This window comes from Nycticebus coucang, chromosome 4, assembly GCF_027406575.1.
Source record: "Nycticebus coucang isolate mNycCou1 chromosome 4, mNycCou1.pri, whole genome shotgun sequence".
NCBI classification, from domain to species: Eukaryota; Metazoa; Chordata; class Mammalia; order Primates; family Lorisidae; genus Nycticebus; species Nycticebus coucang.
The window spans coordinates 127,472,642-127,495,534 of NC_069783.1; the positions used below are offsets into that span (position 1 = coordinate 127,472,642).

At 41.1% G+C, this 22,893-nt stretch overlaps 1 pseudogene; it reads right to left on the reverse strand.

The window, feature by feature from the left end:
• The window catches only part of LOC128584404 (rho GTPase-activating protein 28-like), a 39,760-nt pseudogene that overhangs the window by 14,409 nt on the left and 2,458 nt on the right, over positions 1-22,893 (reverse strand).

Consider the following 22,893-nt stretch of genomic DNA (forward strand, 5'->3'; position numbering starts at 1 on the left):
AACAATCCCATATATCAATGGGCAAGAGACATGAATAGAACCTTCTCTAAAGATGACAGACCAATGGCTAACAAACACATGAAGAAATGTTCATCATCTCTGTATATTAGAGAAATGCAAATCAAAACAACCCTGAGATATCCTCTAACCCCAGTGAGAATGGCCCACATCACAAAAATCTCAAAACTGCAGATGCCGGCGTGGATGTGGAGAGAAGGGAACACTTTTACACTGCTGGTGGGACTGCAAACTAGTACAACCTTTCTGGGAGGAAGTATGGAGAAACCTCAAAGCACTCAAGCTAGACCTCCCATTCGATCCTGCAATCCCATTACTGGGCATCTACCCAGAAGGAAAAAAATCTTTTTATCATAAGGACACTTGTACTAGACTGTTTATTGCAGCTCAATTTACAATCACCAAAATGTGGAAACAGCCTAAATGCCCACCAACCCAGGAATGGATTAACAAGCTGTGGTATATGTATACCATGGAATACTATTCAGCTATTAAAAAAAATGGAGACTTTACATCCTTCGTATTAACCTGGATGGACGTGGAAGACATTATTCTTAGTAAAGCATCTCAAGAATGGAGAAGCATGAATCCTGTGTACTCAATTTTGATATGAGGACAATTAATGACAATTAAGGTTATGGGGAGGAGGAAAAGCCGAAAGAGGGACGGAGGGAGGGGGGTGGGGCCTTGGTGTGTGTCACACTTTATGGGGGCAAGACATGATTGCAAGAGGGACTTTACCTAACAATTGCAATCAATGTAACCTGGCTTATTGTACCCTCAATGAATCCCCAACAATAAAATAAAAAAAAAGAAAGAAAGGAAGGAAGGAAGGATGGGAGGGAGGGAAGAAGGAAGACAGGGAAGAAGGAAGGGAGGAAGGAAGGGAGGGAGGGAAGAAGCAAGGGAGGGAAGGGAGAGAGGGGAGGAAGGAAGGAAAGGAGGGAGGGAGGGAAGAAGGAAGGTAGGGAACGAAGGAAGGAAGGAAGGAGGGAGGGAGGGAAGGAGAGAGGGAGGAAGAAAGGAAGGAAGGAAGATTCTTTGTACTCTTTGCCCAGCTTTCTCTAGCTTTCTCTCATGGTTAACATTCTGCAGAACTATAGCATAATGTCACAATCAGGATGTTGACATTGAGACTGTCATAGTCCACTTACCTTCTTCAGATTTTCCCAGTTGTACTTGCACTCACAGTGTGGATTCAACATACTCACATAGAAGTTCATTTATCCACCACAGTCACGATTCCAACACCCCAAGTCCTACCATCTCCAATATCCTTTTGTAATCGACACCTGTCTCCTTTCTGAATAATCCCTCCCAACCTCTGGCGGCTGGTCTATTCTCCATTTATACCAAGTTGCCACTTCAGAGACGGTATGGGAATGGAATCATGCAAGGTGTGAACTTCCATTTGCTTTTCGTGCTCAACAAGGCTTCTCTCTCTTCAGATCATTAAAAAGCTGCTTTGAAAGGCTGTCCATCAGAGTTGTACTAGAGACCATCAAACTAAACCTGTTCTTTGATGATTTAATGTAAATAAGCACTTCTCATCTTTTAAAAACCTCAAAGGAAAGGTTCATCCTTAGACAAAATTATTATGTTCATGCTCTTCTAAGATAATGATGGCAGATATACGAGAATGGTTAAAGGGAAGCAATAATTATTTTGTTCCCTTAACTACATAAACTCTATCTGATGGCAGAGTTGTAAAGCCCAAGGAAGCCTAGAATAAGGATATTCCTGGAAGTCCATCAAGATATCTACAAAATTAACTTGCTATATCCTTTGTTCTAGTAAAAGGTAAGATTCTTTTATTGAGTAAAACAACTTCCCAAGACATACAAAACCTATTAAAATTTCCACTTGTAGAAATTCCTTTAAAAAACAGCTTTTGTTATTGGTAATTCTATTTCTACTAATTTTTTTCTCTACTTTTTACTCTAGTAATTTACTGATAAAGTCTCCAAAGTGATAGACTCTAACTTTTCAGAAGTCCAAATTTGTAAAGTCCTGGAAAATTACTCGTCTGAAAGATGCATCTTCCCCTGCAGAGACGTCCAGTCCCACAAGGTCACCTGTTCTCACACTGAAACTTGGCCAGAATGTATTTGGCTTTGGTTTGACTGTTGAGCTGAATGGCCATGGACCCCTTGGAGAGAAGCGGAGCATGGATGCGTATGACTCCCTCCAGCACGTCAGACTGCCAATGAGGAGAAAGTTGGTACATTCTGTCAAACTGGGATGAATGTCAGCTCAGTGATGCACTTAAGAGATACAAAAATCAGTGGTGCTCTGAATTAGGGAATCATGTAAACATGACCTGTATTTAACCAGAACAAAACACTGCTTTCTTCCTTTTGTTCCTGGAGACTCACTTATGGCTGGACCAGCCTGGGATTTTACTGTTGCTACATGATTAGGCCTTGATAGAATGCCTGGAAATCATGAAAGGGATAAAACTAGGTTATGACAGAAATCAAATGTTTCTGTCAATGTACTTATTGAACCAAGTCCTAAATGAGTCTACTTTAAGCAGAATTCTTTATTATATTTATCATACTTTATGATATTTTAAGAAACTCAACTTTCTGAATGTTTTAAGGATCAATTAGAAGACAGGGCTTCTCTAATACCCTCTTTCTTTCATTCATTTTTTTTCTTTTGAGACAGAGCCTCAAGCTCTCTCCTTGGGTAGAGTGCCCTGGCATCACAGCTCACAGCAACCTCTAACTCCCTGGGCATAAGCAATTCTCTTGAGTCAGCCTCCCAAGTAGCTGGGACTACAGGTGCCCACGACAATGCCTGGGTATTTTATTTATTTATTTATTTAATCGTAGCTGTGTACATTAGTATGATCATGGAGCACCATACACTTGGTTCATAGACCGTTTGACACATTTTCATCACACTAGTTAACATAGCTTTCATGGCATTTTCTTAGTTATTTTGCTAAGACCTTTACATTCCACTTTTACTAGGATTCACATATTCCCTTGTAAGATGCACCGCAGGTGTAATCCCATTAATCCCCCTCCCTCCCCTCATTGACATGAAAGCTATAACCCAGTTACAACTTAAGAATAGGCATTTTTTTGGTTGTAGTTGTCATTGTTGTTTGGCAGGCCCAGGCTGGATTCAAACCCACCAGCTTTGGTGTATGTGGCTGGCGCCCTAGCCGTTTGAGCTACAGGTGCTGAGCCAAATACCCACATTCTTTAGTTAGTGGCCATCAATGTTCAGCCCAGATTGAATTACACACAGGCACTTGAAACATGGTCCCTCAAAGTGTGACAAGACTGAGCAGAGCCCAGTTTGGGCCACTGTTGGGAAGATAGTGACTTTGCTTTTCCAAAACTTGACTGGCCTGGGGACCTCCAACCATTCTTTCACCTAAATGGAATATTCATTTTTTTTTCTTTTAGTCTAATTGGGATAAAACTAAGTGGGATATTTAAAGAGTGATGCTGTCTATTAATAGAAATTTCCATTTTGTTATGATTGTTTGGAAAATTCCTCTTTCTCAAAATTTTGAATATTTTAATCTTTTAATTAATTCTGAAATTAGGAAGAGAACAGACAAATTTCTATTTCTTTGAGAATGTGGTTACTCCTCAGGTAATCATTTTAAAATCTGTACCTTCTCAAAGAATAATGCTGTCGTGATGTAAGGATTATGTGAACTGATGTCATAGACAGCCTAGAATGACTGTGTCTCCCCCAAAAGAGGTTGTGGCCTTTTTTGGAAATAGGGTCATTGAAAGTGTAATTAGCTAAGAGGAGGTCAAACTGGAGGTCAAGGGGAGGGCCCTTCAGCCAGTGTGGCTGGAGTCCTTTGAAGAGAAATGACATAGACACAGACACACACAGAGACAACCACGTGACAACGGAGGCAGAGATCTGGGTGACACATCCACCTGCTGAAAAATGCCCAGGACCATGGGCTTCCCCTCTAGGCTCCAAGAGAGGTGAGAAACAGGCCCTTCTCTCAGCCCTAGGAAGGACCCAACCCTGCAGACACCTTGAGTTCGTATTTTAGCCTCCAGTTTTGTGAAGGAATAACTTTTCTTTTTCTTTTCCTTTTTTTTCTTGCAGTTTTGGCTGGGGCTGGGTTTGAACCCACCACCTCTGGCATATGAGTCCAGTGCCCTATTCCTTTGAGCCACAGGCACCACCTGGGGGAATAACTTCATTGTTTTAAGCCATTCTTTTTATGGAAACTTATTATGTCAGTCCTAATACAAAATTTTGGAAAAGCGTCATTTCTTATAGCACTTTCCTAATATTAAAGAACCATGAGAAGCCGTCAGGGGAGAGATTCTGAGGGGCTTGGGTTTAGGAGGAGGCAGAGCCCCTGGTTCATTGCAGTCAAGACTGTACTCCTAAAATACTCCTTTGACCATGTCATTTCTCTCCCCTCCTAGAAGTTTCTAGAACAGTGGTTCTCAACCTTCCTAATGCTGCAGCCCTTTAATACAGTTCCTGTGGGTTGAGAACCACTGTGCTAGAAGGTCAATTCCATGCTCTTGACATTATTGGACCTTTGATCATAATAATCACTTTTATCCCAGAACTTTCTACAGCTGTATGCAGGATTCCTGAGCACATGTTTGGAGCTATCCCTCATCGAGTCCCTGTACCACTGATTCCTTCAAGTGCCACACTGAAAATGTCACATTTGCAGGGTAGATGGTGACCCAAATTGTACACAAGCATGTGGATGGAGACCCTGAAGAGTACCATGTGGGGAGTCAACAGTTATGAGAGGTTTTCTTACCATTCTTCTCGAAGAGTGTGATTTTTGTAGTACCTTTGAAGTCTTTGGGCTTTTAATCTAAAGGAAACACATTTAGTCTTTAGGGTTAATATTGAGAAGAACAAGTGTATTCTGCTTTCGGAAGTACAAACTGGTGCAATTTTTATGGAAAACACTGTATGGGGATATTTATCAAATTATATTTATGCACTTTGATCCAACAATTTCATATCTATAAATTTAAGCTAGAAATATATTCGTTTGTTAAAAATTATATATAGTATATGTATAATTTATTCCCTGAAGCAGACATTGTAATAGCACAAGATTGCACACAATCTAACTGTTGGACAATATGAGATTACTCAAACAATATCATAAAAATAAGCTGGTTTCATAGACTGATATGGAATAATCCCTATGATTTCTGGTGTCAGTAAAGCAGGACAGAGGACAGTGTCTCCTGTACACTACATTCCTGTGAAAAGGGGAGGAGTGTAGATTGCTTGTATGTGCACAGAGCCTGTCTGAGGGTCCTGTGCACACAGCCCTGTTATGGGTGACATTACTGTCCCCAAAAGAGGAAGCCAGAGTTGTTTCATTTTTATTCTGCAGTCTTTGCTAACTTTTGAATTTCTAACTTGTTAATGAACTATTACAATTAACAGTAAGCATGAAAACCACTGTATAGCTCAATAAAACTAAAGGAAGACTACTTCTGTATCAAGTGTTGCTTCCACAGTATTTATAAGCTTTGAATTCTATCTTGCTTCTATTTACAAGTAAAACATTAAAATAAATGACATTCATATATAGTAGTGTACAGTTTACAGTGTACAGAAGGTGCTTTATGCTTACCTGATGTGATTCAATCCAAATGACAACTCTGTGAAATAGATATATCATTACTTTCCCCACAAACTTATAAGAACACAGAGGCTCACAGAAAGAAATCTAATTTGTCCAGGCTCATCTGGCAAAGGCAGACCTGACCTGGGTTCCATACTCAGGCCGTTGGAGTTTTCTAGGAGAAAGTAACAGTAAGACACTCCAAAGGTCTGCCCCTCCATGAAAGATACAAAGTGGCAAAAACTATCAGTATTGATTTCTTCAGAGAATTCTGGTTACTAACTCAGATGCTGCAAGCAGGGGAATGCACAGGTAAAACAAACAGCTATGTGGTGTTATCATTTTAACCTATGTTTTACCCATCCAGTGATAGCCTTGAAAATCACAGCCTGAATTCCCAGCACAGGCACTAGAGGGAGGGAGCAGAACAGACCTTACTCACAAAGAATTCTCATTATTTGTTCTCACCTACCCGATGGCTTGCCTTCATCTTGCCTAACTTGGAATTTGACCAGAGCTAATGATGTGTCAAAAATATTAATAGGAAAGGCTGGGCAGGTGGCTCACGCCTGTAATGTTAGCACTCTGGGAGGCTGGGCAGGTGAATCACTTGAGCTCAGTTTGAGACCAGCCTGAGCAAGAGAGACCCATCTCTACTAAAAATAGAAAAACTAGCTGGTTGTAGTGGTGGGTGCCTAGAGTCCTAGCTCCTTGGGAGGCCAAGGCAGGAGGATCTCTAGAGCCAAAGAGTTTGAGGTTGCTGTGAGCTATAATGCCATGACACTCCACCTAGGCTGATAGAGTGAGATTCTGTCTCAAAAAAAGAAAAAGGAAAAAATAAAAAAAGAAAGAAAATAAAAGAACAAAGTAAATCCCAGGTATCTCTGCATCCTGCTCCAGTTTGAATGCAAGGCCTGGCATTTGTGGTCATCCTCATATTAAATAAAAGCAATAAAGACAATTCTTCTAAAATATATTTCCGTTATGTACCGTCACACAAATAACAAAACAAAATTCCAAATTCTTTGGAGTGTGATGAATTTCCACTAAACAACCTGAGGATAAGCTATTCCATTAATCTTCCATGTACAAGACATCCTGGGTACTAGCCTGCCCAGCTTTTGTGAGGCCTTCAGGTGAGGACTCAACAGAATCTCAATCTTCATGATACAGATATTCCAAGAACTTTAGCCAAAAATCACGTAATTCAACAACATGGAAGGACCACGGTCATCTGTTACAGACCCACTTTCCACACTGTTGAACTTCCCAAGACTGTCTGATACTTAGTGATTATACAAACGTTTTGGTTCTAAACTACAAACTCTTCGTATCTCCCTTTGAGAAGTGGCCATCTGGGCAAGGATGGTCCTGGTGCCCTCGCTGTCCTCACCTCACATTCTATGGTCTTCCTCCGGAGCAGCTTCTGTACACTTGGCAGCTGTTTCTTTAACAACATGGTGGCTTCATTCATCCTTCTCACTTGAGTGATTAAGAAAGATGGAACCTGGAGAAGGAAAATAGCTTCGACTAGAGGGAAACACTTGAATTAAACCTCCCTGGTGGATTCTGTCCTCAGTTATGACAAGGCCTTCCCGCCACTCAGTATCCTGGAACCAGGACAGTGGCATGTGCCCTTGTAAAGCTTAGAAAAAACTGAGAGGAATTCTGTTTTAAAGGGAAAGCATGTTAGAGAGCGGCCCTTACAGACCAAGTAAGGATGCAGCATGTTGCAACCTGGGATTCTCTTCCCACATTTCCTCCCAGCGACTAAGGGAACTGCTTGAGCGTGGAGTCTTCCCAGTTCCCAGGGCTCTGGACATCCCAGGAGAGCCTGACAGTCATCACACTGCCACTCACCAACCACAGAATTTTCTGGTTCTTAAGCATTAGGCGGATGATGTGGGCTGCAGTGTTTGCTAACAGTAATTCTTCAATATAAGAATGTTTCCTTCTGCTGAAGAAGAGGTTTGGTGTCATGACCATAGAAATGTTCCACAATCTCATTCGGTTTTTGGATTTATCGGCAATTGCTTTATTGAAGAATGTCATGAGGGCCTAACAGAAAACAGCATTGTTGTCACATGCTCGTAATTGATCAAAAATTACCACTAATCACTACCTTCATTTTATATTTAGTCGCTGTGCCCCTGGAGAACTGTTGGAAGTACAGAACGGTCATATGTGCCATATTTCTCCTTTAATTGCTTAAAAATGGTTAGAAGAAATATGAGCAGTTTATTCAATTGTCTGCTTCATCAAAGTAATAGCTTCATTTTTAGGGGTTTAATACATTAGAGTCTTTATAAATAATAGTTTTCATTTTCTTATTTTCTTTACCCTAAACAAGTTTTACAAATATTAAACGTAAACCAGAAAGAGAGAGCACTGCAGCTCAATAAACACAAAAGGTGGTTTTGTTGTGAAGAAATAAAAGTAATTACGAAAAACACCCCAACTTAAAGCATTATGGTTGAAAACTATTTACTGTTTCCAAGGGAAAGGAAAACCCATTTAAATAACATGAGTATCTCTTCACTCCTCAGCCCCAATGTAAACTCAATTGAAATATCAAAAAATGTAGTTTTTGCGTGCTATTTTTCTATTGCTTTTCAATTTTGAAATCTTCAGCCAGCCAAAGGCAAATGTTTATGTGAGTTTTTGTAAGCATTAAAAAAAGAAGAAGAAGAAGAAAGAAAGAAAGCCAGATTTAAGAAAGTTTAATAAAAGTTTGCTGAGCCACTATAGTAAGATACTTATCAAAATCTTCTGAAATTAACCCAGGGGACTGAAATCTCAAAAGGAAGTACTTTGGTTTTCCATGTTTAAACTCTACTATATAGTATCTGTAATGAGAAAATGTATAGCACAGAATAGTAACAGTTAATATTTATTTGAGGGTTTATTATGAGCCAGGCATTATTCTTAGTACTTTATACCACGTATACATTCACTCATTATCCTGCCAAACCCTGTGTGGTGTGTGCTATTATTGTTATTTTGCAGATAAGGAAACTGAGGTAGAGAGGGACTGAGTAACTTTGACCAATACCAATTAATTATGTGGCAGGGCCAGATTCTGGATGAGGAGACCAACTCTTGAGCTAGAGTTCTTGACCTCTACCGTATGCCAGCTTCAATTTTAAGTCCAGTCCTAATACAGAATGGAAAAAGAAGTGCATGCGCAGCTTGCATGTGTGTGTGTGTGTGTGTGTGTGTGTGTGTGTGTGTGTGTGTGTAACATGTTCGTCAGTCCTGTGATGTGTTGGGGGGATCTTTTCTTAGAAATGTATTGGGGGGTAGGGAAGGGGAGTCATGGTGTAGGGTACACCTCTTGGGGGTGGGACACAATTATAAGAGGGACTTTATCTAACAAATACGATTAGTGTAACCTAATTCTCTGTACCCTCAATGAATCCCCAAACAATAAAATTTTTGATATCAAAAAAGATAAATATATTCAATTATCTAATAATCTCTGTATTCTCAGTTATATGGCAGAGTAGATGACATTTCTGACTCAGATATTTGATACCAGATGGTTTTTTTTTTTGACAAAATAATATTTTTGAGACAAAGGCAAAAAACATGCTAATAAATTTCTAGCTTTTGGAAAACTAGTTTATATTAGACATTTTGATGCCATGGCTAATCCTCATTTTTGCCTGGAGAACATAACATAATTGACATCTATTAATATTGATGTAGATCTTCTCATCGTGTAGGAGGAAAGATCGTCCCCACCCTGAACTGTCTGATGAGAGGTGGCGCTAGGAACCGTCTTTGCTTTCGGCATTGTTTACCAGCCTCCAAATTGCAGACTCTTTCCAACTCAGCCTTATCTCAATTTCATTTCAAAGACTCCAAATACCTGCTCTACTTGTAACAAATTTCCTATTCCATATATAATGATTATCCAAATAGCAAGAGAAACTTCAATACAGCAAAGATATGAATTGAAAATAAACAAAGGGGTATCTGGGATGAAGAACTATGATTCTATGAGATGTTCTATCATATATTATAGTGGAGAAACCACTTATCTGAGCTTTATTTTTCCAATCTGTAAAATGATCAGATTCTATTAGGTGATTGCTAAAATCCTGAAATTCTAGAATTATTTAAATTAAATTATCTTCATAAATTTTAAAACACAAACATTTTAGAAATTTAATTTATATTAGTGATTTCAGTTTTTGGCTGGGGCTGGGTTTGAACCCGCCACCTCCAGCATATGGGGCTGGCTCCCTACTCCTTTGAGCCACAGGCACTGCCCCTGTATTAGTGATTTCAATGGACACTCATCAGACTACTTTCTGCCACCTTCCTACACCAGTCTGAAGCAAGCAGTGGAGGACCAACAGTCACAGAGTGTTTTATTTTCTGGGTCACCAAGGTCCCCTTTCCTTGTGACATTGTTCAGGCCTCTCCTCCTGCTAACATTTCACCCAGTGCCTGGCACAGGGCAGACACTTAGTATTTCTTGAGTGAATGGAATGCACGAAATGGTAACATTTGAAGAAGACTCCCGGATCCTCATTCCTTCTTGTCTAGGGGAGTGACAGGGGAGCTTGCAAAGGCAGTGTGTCTGCGGCCTGCATGGGTGGATCCGTGAGGGGCAGTCTCTGTTTCTGTTTCTCCACCTAAGCCATTTCCTCTGAGGAGTAAGAGCCAGTGACAGAACGTGGGGGTGGCAGGACGTACCTGGGCTGTGTCCCTGTTGGCATCAGGCAGTGCCATGACCATGAGGTGCGAGGCTTGAAACTGCACTTTGATGTGAGGTCCTCCTAACAGGAAAACACAAAAAAATCGTGCATTTTAAATAACGCTGATGCCTTCTGACAGCATTCCTTGCTAGCATCTGGTAGCACAGGAGGGCTCCTGACAGCTTTCAGCAGTAAGGACTCAGGTTTTGTGCCCAACAATGTCAATTTGTTCACTTGGACAGGAGCCTCCATCTATCAGCTCCCCCCTCACATCCCACAGTGCCTCAGTCAAAGCAGGTGGCTGGCGAGATGCTCCCACTAATTCTGAATCTGTATCACATTTCCTTTTTGAAGTACTTTGACAAACCTGGCCTTCACTTTTATACTATAAAGAGAAGAGAAAACCTAAGTTCAACTCAAGAGAAAATAAACTTTGTTTCTACATAATGAGGCAGCAAAGTGTAATTGTTGGAGCATGGATTCTAGAACCAGGTTCAAATCCTGTGTTCACCACTTAGTCACAGTGTAGCCTTAGGCAGGTTATTTAAACCGTTGTGGCTTCTACTTTATTATCTGTAAAGTGGGAATAGTCATCAGAGAAACCTCGCAGGAGTGTTGTGAAGAAAAGATGAATACATATATGTAGACCGTTTAAGGCAGTATCCATACATCCTTGTCTTTCTGTGTTGGCTGTTTTTTTTTTTTTTTTTAGTTTTTGGCTGGGGTCAGGTTTGAACCCGCCACCTCCAGTATATGGGGCCAGCACCCTACTCCTTTGAGCCACAGGCACCGCCTGGCTGTTTTATTCAAGGTCTTCTGTGGACATTTAGGGAAGGTGACTAGTTTGGTGTTTGGGAGACTGTTAACTATTTCATTCCTTAATGATGACACAAAATGGCGCCAGAGGGCTGGCGGTTATTCTGAGGGCTTCCCTGCACAGTCCAGTGATTCATAATCACTTGTGCTGGAAACTTAGGAGTCACTGGAGAATCCAGACTTTCCTGTGTATCTGTGTTCTCCTTAAAATGGTTTCTTGGCGGGGAATTCCTGGAGGAAAGTGTAATGTTCTGGAATCCTTAGGAAGCTCTCAAGTTGATGGAAAATCTATTTACATTTAATGACTGGAAGGTAGTCAGCTAGCCACCTGCAAAGTTATTATAACAGAGCTCCAAAGTAGTGGGAACACGCCTGTGACAGGCTGCCAGTCAGGGAGGTTGTGTGCCCCAGAGTTAGGGGGTAGAGGACAAGTGTATACAACCATGTGATGAAGCACCCGTGGGAGGAGCATTTATAGGATGGGATCCTGATGCCTCAAAAAAAAAAAAATCCACATATAGATTTTTAGATACTCATGTGTTGAATCTGTAAACAAAAATGGCACAGGTCCTAGGTTTACTGAAAATGGCTAATACACACAGACATGAGCTTGCCTGAATAAGAGGACCTGTTAAGAGCATGTCTCAATGCAAAGTACTAAGGAGTAGATGGAACAATATTTGATCTGTAAACTGCAGGCTGAGGGCTGTCTCTGATCTTCCAATGCAATCCAAAAAAAAAAAAAAAAACTCTGGAAGAAAAACCAAGAGATGTAGATGTAGGTTTGGTACCTCTCTAACTCCATCAACTTCAGAGAATTATGAAGTTCCCTACAATGAAAAATCTGATTTGGCAAATAATCCATTTTCATTGCCTTCAGAAAACTGGCCCTAAGCTGTTTTATAGTTAATCATTTTGTAGTTAATTCATTTACTGCATCCTAGTTGAGAGTATTATTATTTTTTTTGCAGTCATTATTTTTCCAGAAAATTATTAAGCTTTTCATGAAAGTATCTAAGGCTTGATTGATAAATCATTAGTTCTTTACTTTTATGGACAATTTTTAAACCAAGGTTGAAAAGGGAAAGTAATTACACTAGCGGGAAAGACAGTACATTCTGAGCTCCATTTTAGACTATGAAGGGAGACAGCTTCAACACACAAGTGCATGTGTGTACAGTTTCCCCCTTCAGAAAATCTCGTTACAGGTAGAGCTTACTTTAGGTGGCAAAAAGGCAATTATTTCCTACTGGTAGCAGGCCAGAACCTTGGGCTTCCTGCAGAGTTGGCTGGTATCAAATCAATCACCTGCAATATAGTATTTTTTCACTTTCAAAGTCATGCAAAGAAACAAGGACTCCTTGTGAACCCTTTCTCCTTTCACTGAAGGGTACTTATCACAGTCTGGTAGGGGTCAAGTATAATAAGAAAAGCTAGTATTCCTATAGCTTTCTTACTTATGATTCTCTGAATAGGCCTGGCAATGGAGGTTTGAATCCTCATGTAATTCATAATACCAATGAAACCAAACCAGAAACACCTCTGTGGCAGCAGTTCATTTTGATAGACTGTTTAGCATATAAATCACAGATCAATTGAAATTAATAATTCTGTAGCATATTTTCCAGAGAGCAAACTTCACAGAAAATCCTGTGGAGTTTTTTTTTTTTTTCTTCAAAAAAAAAAAAAAAAAAAAGGAAATCTGTTTCTGGTACTGCTGAGTAAGCTCCTACCAGATCAACCATGCTGATGATAACACTCTCTGGCCAAAACACAGAACACAACTCCCTGGGGCTGTGGAAAGTGAGCAAAAGCAGGCATGTTTAGGAAAGGATGGACATTTGAAACCAGGAAATGGTACTGGGAGAGTGTCCCAGTTTCTGGTTTTCACTCTGAGGTCAGGACACAGTGCTGCACAGGGCAGTTAAACTCGAAAAAGTAAACCCCAGTCTTTCTGCTCTGAACAATCAGAAGAGAGGGCTCATGGTAACAACACCCCATTGGAAAGTTACGGGGAGAATTCCAGAAAGGAGAGGTCCAAAGACAGAAGGCCCTAATTCTGGTATAAACTCCACCCAAACCTTTGGCTAACCCACAGACCACGCATGTGGGGGCAACACAGCCAAGGATTTAATAACTGAGCTGAGAGTTAAACTGCTGTCCAAAAGACCACTGGCAATTTCAGTCCAGCCAAGCAAACTGCCTGCTTGAAACAGCAACCACAATAAAAGAAACCAAGCAACACTCTTTGGAGATATATTACAGAATCCAGAGTCCCTAAAATAATATCCATAATGTTCAAAATAGGCCTGAGATGTACTTGAAATACAAAGTAACAGAGAAGTATAACCCATTGTCAAAGACAGAGAGCAAACCTGAGATGCCCCAGAGGTTGGAACTCGCTGATAAGGACTCTGAAGCAGCTATTAGGACTATGCTCAGTGATGTGTTTCCTTCACATTAGTCCTTTACTAACAGGACTATCAGTAGGTAAATAGAAAATATTTTAAAAGCACCAACTGGAAATTCTAGAACTGAAAAAAAATATTAACACAGTATTATAAGAAACGAATGAAGGGAATTTGTAGCTCTTTTCTTTTTCTCAGTAAGATTTCATCATAAAATGAAAACACTCGATCTTACAAAGAAAGGAGATCCTGTCACAGCATCAGGAGAATTAAGGCTTAGAAAATGACAGCCTTGCTACCATAGTCTCTTCTTTGAAGATATAAAACACTCTTTTATGAATCCGATTTAGTTAAAAATTTCACAACTTTAGAACCCACTAATTTTTAGGGCTGATTTTGCCTTTCAAATGAGGATCTACTATGTTCTTCCATTTTGGTTTTAATGAGTTTATACTTCTCGCCAACTTGCAGCAGTTGTCAACTGGCAGGTACAGACAGCACTTATTAACCTCGCACAGCACTTTACAATTTAAATCTGTGGATGACATTTTCAAATAGACCGGCACAGTTGCAGACACCTGCAGATCCACCTCCTCGGGAGGCTGAGGTGGGAGGATCCCTGGATCCCAGGATTTTGAGGTTGTGTTGCAATGTGACTTTACCTATAAACAGCTACTGTACCCAGCCCAGGCATAGTAAGACTTCACTTCTCTAAAAAATAGACAAATCAAGAAAAATTATCTCAAAGAGTCCATTAATGCCAGGATTTAGTTGTCAGTCCTACATGGCAACCATTATCTAGAGCTGGGCAGTGGGGATCTCTCTAGATAGGACACGTCCTGTCAGTTTGGCTACAGCCCTTTCCTCTCCATGTAGAATCACCATTTACTCAACAGGCTTGTACATACTTAGGTTTGTGACCCCTGAACTTCCTAGGTTAGTAGTTAAGACCCCCGCTATCTAGCCTCCCTCTACTTCTCTGCATTTTTTTCTTGCCATATCCGCTACAATATTCAACCCTTAAGCTCAAACCACACCAAAACAGTCCTTGACTACCAAATACAACGCATGCTTTAAAGTCTTTCTGCTTTTACCCAGCACCTCATTTAAAACCTAATCTACATGACTTCGTAATTTCAGAAACCATGTGATATTGTTATTTTCAGTGACAAAGAATCTTCTGTGTAGCATTTATTCCACGCTGCATCATAAGACTCAGGGGCTCAGATTTAAGGAAGGGAGAGAGAGACCTCGTATTTTTTGATGATGATTACACACCAGGCACTCTTCTAGATGACTTTATTCAATACCCACAGCAACCCTGACAAGTATTTATTTTCTGTAATTTACAGATGCAGCAATTGAAGCTCAGAAAGTTTGATTGCATGGCTAACAGATGGTCATGCAGAAATTCAAATCTCAAATGCCTGGCCTTTCTGTAAATCCCTCCACATTTAATTTATAAAACCACCTACATCATATCTCTGAGACTTAAATATAGAAGCATGTAAATATAGGTGACTGAATATTTCACCAGCCATTGTTAGGAAGCAACAGATCTATATGTGACCAAACTCAATCCCATCTCTGTTCTGCTGTCACTTAGATCTTAGTCCACCCACCTTCAACTCCTTCCACTTACTTTCCATTAGAGCGATGAAGGCAGGTATGTATTCCACAGGGAAGAGAGATGTGGGCAGTTCTCGGAAAAATGCTTTCAATATTACTGCAGCTTCTGTCCCATTTAAATTTATCAGCATTAAACTTGGCATCCAGTTGTTCATGGTATTGCTGCAAATCAACGAAAACAGTTAATATTCAGGGAATTTTTCACTACCTTAACCCTTTTCCCCTTTGAAAACTATCATCACACAAACTATTTTTGCCAGTAGATTAAGGCAGTATCTTCTGAGAGTTTTTCTTTTTTTTTTCCCAACATGATTTGGGGGATTAAAATAGCTATTTTGCAAACGAATTTTTTGAAGTTATTTTCTAAAATGTTTTTAGAGTAATGTTAATCTTGAAATTATGTTAACCATTGTGATGAAAATGTGTCAAATGGTCTATGAAGCGAGTGTATGATGTGTATGATGCCCCATGATTATATCAATGTATACAGTTATGATTTAATAAAAAAAATAAAAAAATAAAAAATAAATAAAAGTTCTCCACTCAGATCATAGTTTCCTTTCTGTGGTTTTGGCAAAATCCCTCTATTCCCACATGACACATGCGCTGCTAGATTTTCGCAAAGCCTCTAATTCCCCTTCTTTTTCATAATCCCTTCTGCCATCCTCTCTTCTATTTATAAAGTCGATCAAGAAGGCTTGCCTCTCAGCTATTCACATACAGAATGAGGAATAATCCCACTCAAGTAACTGACCTCGCTGCAAAACACAGCCCAATGACATCTTCCTGGAACGGTTACAACCAAGTTTGATTCCAGGACACACACGTCTCCCACATGTTTGCAGGCCTGCCCAGTCCTCCGTAAGGTTTGGAACACTGCGCAAATACTTAAAAAAAATCACTTAGCCTCTGCAAGTTCTACTTGGCTTACAAATATTACATTATTAATTCATCTGATTATCATTTTCACCCACAATCCCTGTTTCTTTTTCAAAGTCAAAATCATTTTCTGCTGCTCCTTTGAACTAGAACGTTTACCTACAATACCAAGCAGTTACAGGCAGTTCCCAGACTGGCACCACATGCCCCACAAAGAATATTGAGGGAGGTAACAGTGAAGACCCTCAGATTCTTTAAAGGGCTCAGATTCACTCTCATGAGAAGCCTAATTCTTCTGGCCTTATGCCCGCACAGCCAGAGTCAGTTTGTACATCTGACCCTTTCCTGATGGAAGGGTCAGCTCATTAATCAGCCAAACACAATTGCTGTCACGCATGCAGAGCTTGTGAGATGCAGGGCCCTGGCAGAGATGCACGTGATTCTGATCCATGTTCTGGCCCCTCTGGATGACATTAAAGGAGATTTCCTTATTCACTGGAGAAGCTGTCAATGTTACAGGAACACTAATGCTAACCCAGCAATCCTTGGCTAGTAAACACTTTCTGAAGCCTTAAGCATATATATAAGTTCTTCCTAGAATAAAAGAGACTGCCCCAGACTGGGCTCTGCAAAGAGGCAGTGCCTGAGATTGCTCCCCTGCCTGGAGGCGTCCAGCAGTCTAATGGATGGGACAATTTAATGATCAGACAATACTAATTCAGGGTGCAAAGGCTATCGGGCCATGTACTGGTGCTGTGAAGCCATGAAAAGAGGGAGCTAATCCCAGCTTGAACCAAGTCTTGAGGGCTGCTGAGGAGCCTTCAAGGAAAGAGGAGAAATAAGGGCATCCTGGAGAGAAGACACAGCTCATGTGGTGACAGAAAAGCCCAGCCATCCTGCAGTCTGCCAATAGCCCTGCTGGAGCACGGGGCAAGGAGGAAGCCTGCGGGCAGCCCTGCCGGCCTCGGGGACCACACCTCACCCTGCAGGCAGCGAGGCAACCTGGAACATCTCCAAGCACAGGGCCTGCAATGGCAGATCTATCTTTCCTGTAGCCAGATGGAAAAGTGATTTGGGGGTGTGTGGAGCTCGGCCTGGGCTGGGCGGGGGCAGATAAGAGGCATCATTTCTGGTGAAATTGTCCCATTCACTAGACTGCTGGCACCAGCTGACCAGAGAGTGAGAGCTGGATAAGCAACTGGAGGAGGGAAAGAAGAGGGGGCCTTTAAGAAATGCTAAGGAGGGAAAATGCTCACGAATCAGCGATGGACTGAACAGGAGATGGGGGAGAGATACGTCCAAGGTGAGTCCCCAGTTGCACTGGCCAAAGGAGGTGCTGTTAACAGGGAACACAGGAGGAGCCCCAAATATTTTCTACCCATTCCATTGCCCAGTGCCATGGTGGCAAAGCAAAGGGGAAATCATCCTCTAAATGGGCACGGAGCACAGACAAGAGAAAAATTCAAATTCATTCCCACATAACTCCGCCAAAGGAACGCATCTAAATAATGAATGTGACTGTCTTTCTTACCTGTGAGTGGTCTCCAGTCACCCAAGGCAGCAGTCCCCAACCGTTTTTGGCAACAGGGGCCAGTTTTTCCATGGATAAGGGGTAGATGTCAGATTCTCGTAAGGAGCACACAACCCAGATCCCTTGTATGAGCATCTAGTGCCGCTGCCTACCTGACAGCAGCTGACGCAGTGATAAGAGCCCCGGGAGTGGCTTCATTGTTCATCCCACACTCACCTCCTGCTGTGCGGCCTGGCTCCTAACAGGCCACTGGCGGATACCGGGACCACAGACATAAGGGACAACACGGTGCCAGAGCCAAGGGCAGGCACTATAACTGGATGCCTTACACTTTTGTCCCCACGCTACACCTGACTAGTGGTATGGTATGTGCCTCAACCTTCTCAGCATACAATGGGAGATATGGAAATGACCCTTCCTGAGATTAAGTCAGTAACATCATGTAAAGCTCCCAGAGCAGGGCTGGCCACTCAGGCCGCTCTCAATGAATGCTGTGCTCTCCCTCCTGTGGGTCAGTTCCAGCCCATAGTGTCATTACTATGGGGAGCCCATGCATACGTGGTGTGACGATCTGGGTAATAACACCACATCATCTCGTCCAGATGGCCGGTATAGAACAACACTCAGGGAAAGATCATCTTTTTGGGGTTTGAGGTGGGCTGACATTTCATCGGTAGTTCTAAATGCAAAAGCATGTCACCAGGTGTTACCTTACCTTGCCAAAGACCAGGAGCACTTAGAGGTTAAGAAAGTTATGTTGTGATTTTTGGTCTTCTGGGTATATGCCCAGCAGAGGGATTACAGGATTGAATGGCAGATCTATTTTTAGATCTCTGAGTGTTCTCCATATATCTTTTCAAAAGGAATGTATTAATTTGTATTCCCACCAGCAGTGCAGAAGTGTTCCCTTTTCTCCGCATCCACGCCAACATCTCTGGTCTTGAGATTTTGTGATATAGGCTAGTCTCAGTGGAGTTAATGTAAATGTTTTGGCACAGTAACTGAGATAACGCTGGAAAGGCTATGTTAACCATTGTGATAAAAATGTGTCAAATGGTCTATGAAGAGAGGGTATGATGCCCCATGATCATATCAATGTATACAGTTATGATTTAATAAAAAAAAAATAAAGAAAGTTGTGTTTTTCTGTCTATTGTTAATGAGAACACTAAGCATGTCAGGAAAGCTCCTTCAGTTTCCAGATGGCTTTATACATATGCAAACTAGCAGCTTCCCCTGGGCTCAGGGAGGGAAAAAGCCAGGTAATGTAATTACAGAACACAGCAGCCTGAGGATGACCGAAACCATGGAGAAGAGAAAACCTCACATGTCATTCAGCCTCCTTCCATAAAATAGATCCCCTAGTGTTGGGCTCAAATTTCTGTCATTTTTGAAAAGAAAATAATTGGAAACATTAAAGCATTAAATTGGTTCCAAATGAGCTGAGGCTGCAGATGTGGGACTTGGCTCTAGAATTGTGTGTCCCCTGCTCAGCTAAAGCCAGCAGCTTCCTCACAGGGCCATCCTACTGAGCGCTGAAAGCACACAGCCAGTCCAGCTGTTCCAATTGTGATAACAGCAGAGCCACAGCCTTGGTGTCATCAACTGGCACAATTTGAGGATAATTAACAGAATTTTTAGTAGTCTAGCAGATGAATTACACCCCCCTAAAAAAAAAGGATGGTTTAAAGTTTGAATAAAGGAGAGAGAAATAGCCCCCTCTAACATCTCACCTTTCCAGGCCTTTCCAACTGCATATTTCTCTGTCTCTCTTCGCTGGCCCAGCCTTCTTTCGCATTAGCTTTCTTGAGAGAGCTCAAACCATGAGAACATCTGGTTTACATTTTCCAGACTAATAAGCAAAGAAATAAATCGGCTGAAACTACATGCAACTGATTAGGGGATGAAGAGACTTTGACCTAAATGTGGTTCAGGAATGCACGTGCCTATAAGGACATTTTGAAGGAATTTCTAGCCTTTGATATGCATTTTTTTCAGCCAAAAATTAGCTAAAGAAAAGTAACTTTTGCTATGACATTAAATGTCGTGCCCTCAAGAAATGTTCTATGATGATTTCTCCTTTTGTTGATTTACGGAAAGTGGTTTTAAGTCAGGCACATCATACTTTCCATGTATATCCACACACCCCCACACACACACAGGAACCAGTAAGAATATGTTCAGATACAGCTTTCCAATCACGGAGGCAGGTTTTAGGAGATAGAATCTGAGTAGGAAATTCATTTCTCTGATTTCACTTTTGTTCTCAACTCTACTGGTATAATCAAAGATTTAACCAAAATAAGTGATGGCTTTTATCCTCAGATTTAGTATACATTTATTGAAAAGTATATGTAGGAATCAAACATATGAGAGACCACGGCAAAAAGCTGATTCAATTTGGAAATTTAGAGCCATTGGAAATCTGCCTGCTTTCCAGATAAACTTGTGCCAGGATTTAGCCAACTCCGTTCTCTGGTAAGTCATAACTCTCCCATATGCCCTAATCCCTGATGCACCTGGGAACATCTCTGATCTACCCTCAAAAGAGGATTTTGCATTCAGGAGCAAAAAGCCCAGGTGGCTCATTCTCTAGCTGTTCACCACCTCTGGACCTGCCTCAGCCTTGCTCTTGGCAGGAAGCGGCAGTGGAGCTCCAAGTACCACGTGGTGCCGGGCCCTGGGCCCTCCGTGTCAGGAACTGCAGACTTGCCCCTTGTCCTGCACTCACCCTGCCCAAGCCCACTGCCTGCCCCTTTATATTTCAGAAGCACTATCCCATTAACCCTCATCTGTCTCAGCATCTGCTCTCTGGAAGATCCAATAGACACAGCCTATTTATTCTCAGTTTCCACTTAGAAGAACTCATTGCACTTCTATCTAAAAGCACCAAGTTCTGATACAAACAGAATTTCCCCAAACATGTACCAAAGGAATTAATGAAGAGATGCTTTTCTGCCTCTATGTATTTCTGTTCTGTAGTTCCGAACACTACCAAATTCATTTTTCCTTCACCTCTCACCCTGAGACTTTTTTTCTCAGGGATTCATCATTTAAAACAGGTTCAACAGGCCAAGGAGTGATTCCGCAGCAGGAACGAACCCACCCTTGTGTATGCTGCCAGTACACACAGTGCAATATTTCACTGGAACAAAGCCTTCCTTTTCTAGGATTCTTTCCTTTATTGTATTGTAGGGTTTGCCACCTTACAGAAGTAAGAAAGCAAAGGGAAAGCATTCATACTACACAGGTGGTTTTCTGTGGACACCAACAGCACTGTAAATGGAACTGGGTTTAGAATGGCTATGTGAGTATTCTAGTGGTTACGGCCATTACTACAAATTCCTGGAAGAACTTCCTGTAAGAAGAGCCAAAGATTGCTTCTAAGATTAAAGCAACTGACACTGGAAATATAAGGGCTTATGTACATGTAATATTGATTCAGTGAGTTACAAACTTAAGTATTTAAGCCCCAAAACAGAGATGGGATGTCTCACATTTTCCAAACTGAAGGCAAGTAGCAATTTTTTTTTTCTTTTATTAAATCATAGCCATGTACATTGATATGATCATGGGGCGTCATTCACTAGCTTCACAGACCATTTACCAAGTTTCACATATACCCTTGTAAGATGCACCGCTGGTATAATCCCACCAATCCTCTTCCCTCTACCCCCTCCCTCTCTCTCCCCTCCCTTTCCTCCTTCCCCCTATTTTTAGGTTGTAACTGGGTTATAGCTTTCATGTGAAAACCCTAAATTAGTTTCATAGTAGGGCTGAGTACATTGGGTACTTTTTCTTCCTTTCTTGAGATACTTTACTAAGAAGAATATGTTCCAGCTCCATCCATGTAAACATGAAAGAGGTAAAGTTTCCATCTTTCTTTAAGGCTGCATAATATTCCATGGTGTACATATACCACAATTTATTAATCCATTCGTGGATCGATGGGCACCTGGGCTTCTTCCATGACTTAGCAATTATGAATTGGGCTGCAATAAACATTCTGGTACAAATATCTTTGTTATGATGTGATTTTTGGTCTTCTGGGTATATGCCCAATAGGGGAATTACAGGATTGAATGGCAGGTCTATTTTTAGATCTCTAAGTGTTCTCCATATCTCTTTCCAAAAGGAATGTATTAATTTGCATTCCCACCAGCAGTGCAAAAGTGTTCCCTTTTCTCCACATCTGCGCCAACATCTCTGGTCTTGGGATTTTATGATATAGGCTAGTCTCACTGGAGTTAGATGATATCTCAAAGTAGTTTTGATTTGCATTTCTCTGATGATTAAAGATGATGAGCATTTTTTCATATGTCTGAAGGCCGCGCGCCTGTCTTCTTCAGAGAAGTTTCTCTTCAAATCCTTTGCCCAGCCTGCAATGGGATCCCTTGTTCTATTCTTGCTAATGTGTTTAATTGATGTGTTGTTTCACTGTTGTTAGTTTATTATTGTTGTAGTTTTGTTTTAAACAACTTGGGATCATGGAACAAATATTTAATCATGGGTACCAAGAAATATAAGGTAGTGAAAGTATCAAATAAACAAAAACATAGAGCTACCCCCCTGACATTCATATGAACTGGGTCTGGCTAGCTTAGAACTCTAACTGGGAAGGGAGAAAACATTCAGTACCTTGACTTTGGCAGTACATCTTGAAAGTTGAAAAATTCCTTCAGATTCCAGACCCGATTCCTCAACTTTCTCAAAAAACTAGAAAGCAATGACATGTTACAAAATAAGTACCTCCATAGGATGAAAAACATCTGAAATAATAATGATGACATCAACCAATAAATCGCCAAGCGTGTACGTGCCTGGCCCTTGCATGCTTTGTTGAGTGTTCCCAACAGCGCTGTGAGGTCAACATTGTCCTCCAATTTGCCAATGAGGAAATAGAGACGTAGGGCAGTGATATAACTTTCCCAGATCAACCTCAACACTAACAGCACTGATGCTCTCAATGTCGTGTTCTTAACCAATATCATATGCTGCCACTTAACAATGTTAAGATCCGATTGCTACATCTCTTTCTGCAGACTTTCTACATTCTCTTTTGGAATCTACTGTCGGTGGTTGCAACCACCTTGGCTAAGAGATTGTAGGAACTTTAGAGTCTGACAGTTTAGAAATGGTAAAGGTTAATAACTTTCATGAATTCTCCTGGTGGATGGGAGTTAAATGTAACAACAGCAACAATAATAAACACTGCCATTTATTGGGCCTTCGTGGTGTTTCAGATCTGATTCCTCGTACTTTACCTGTATTAACTCATTTACACTTCACAATCATCATACAAGG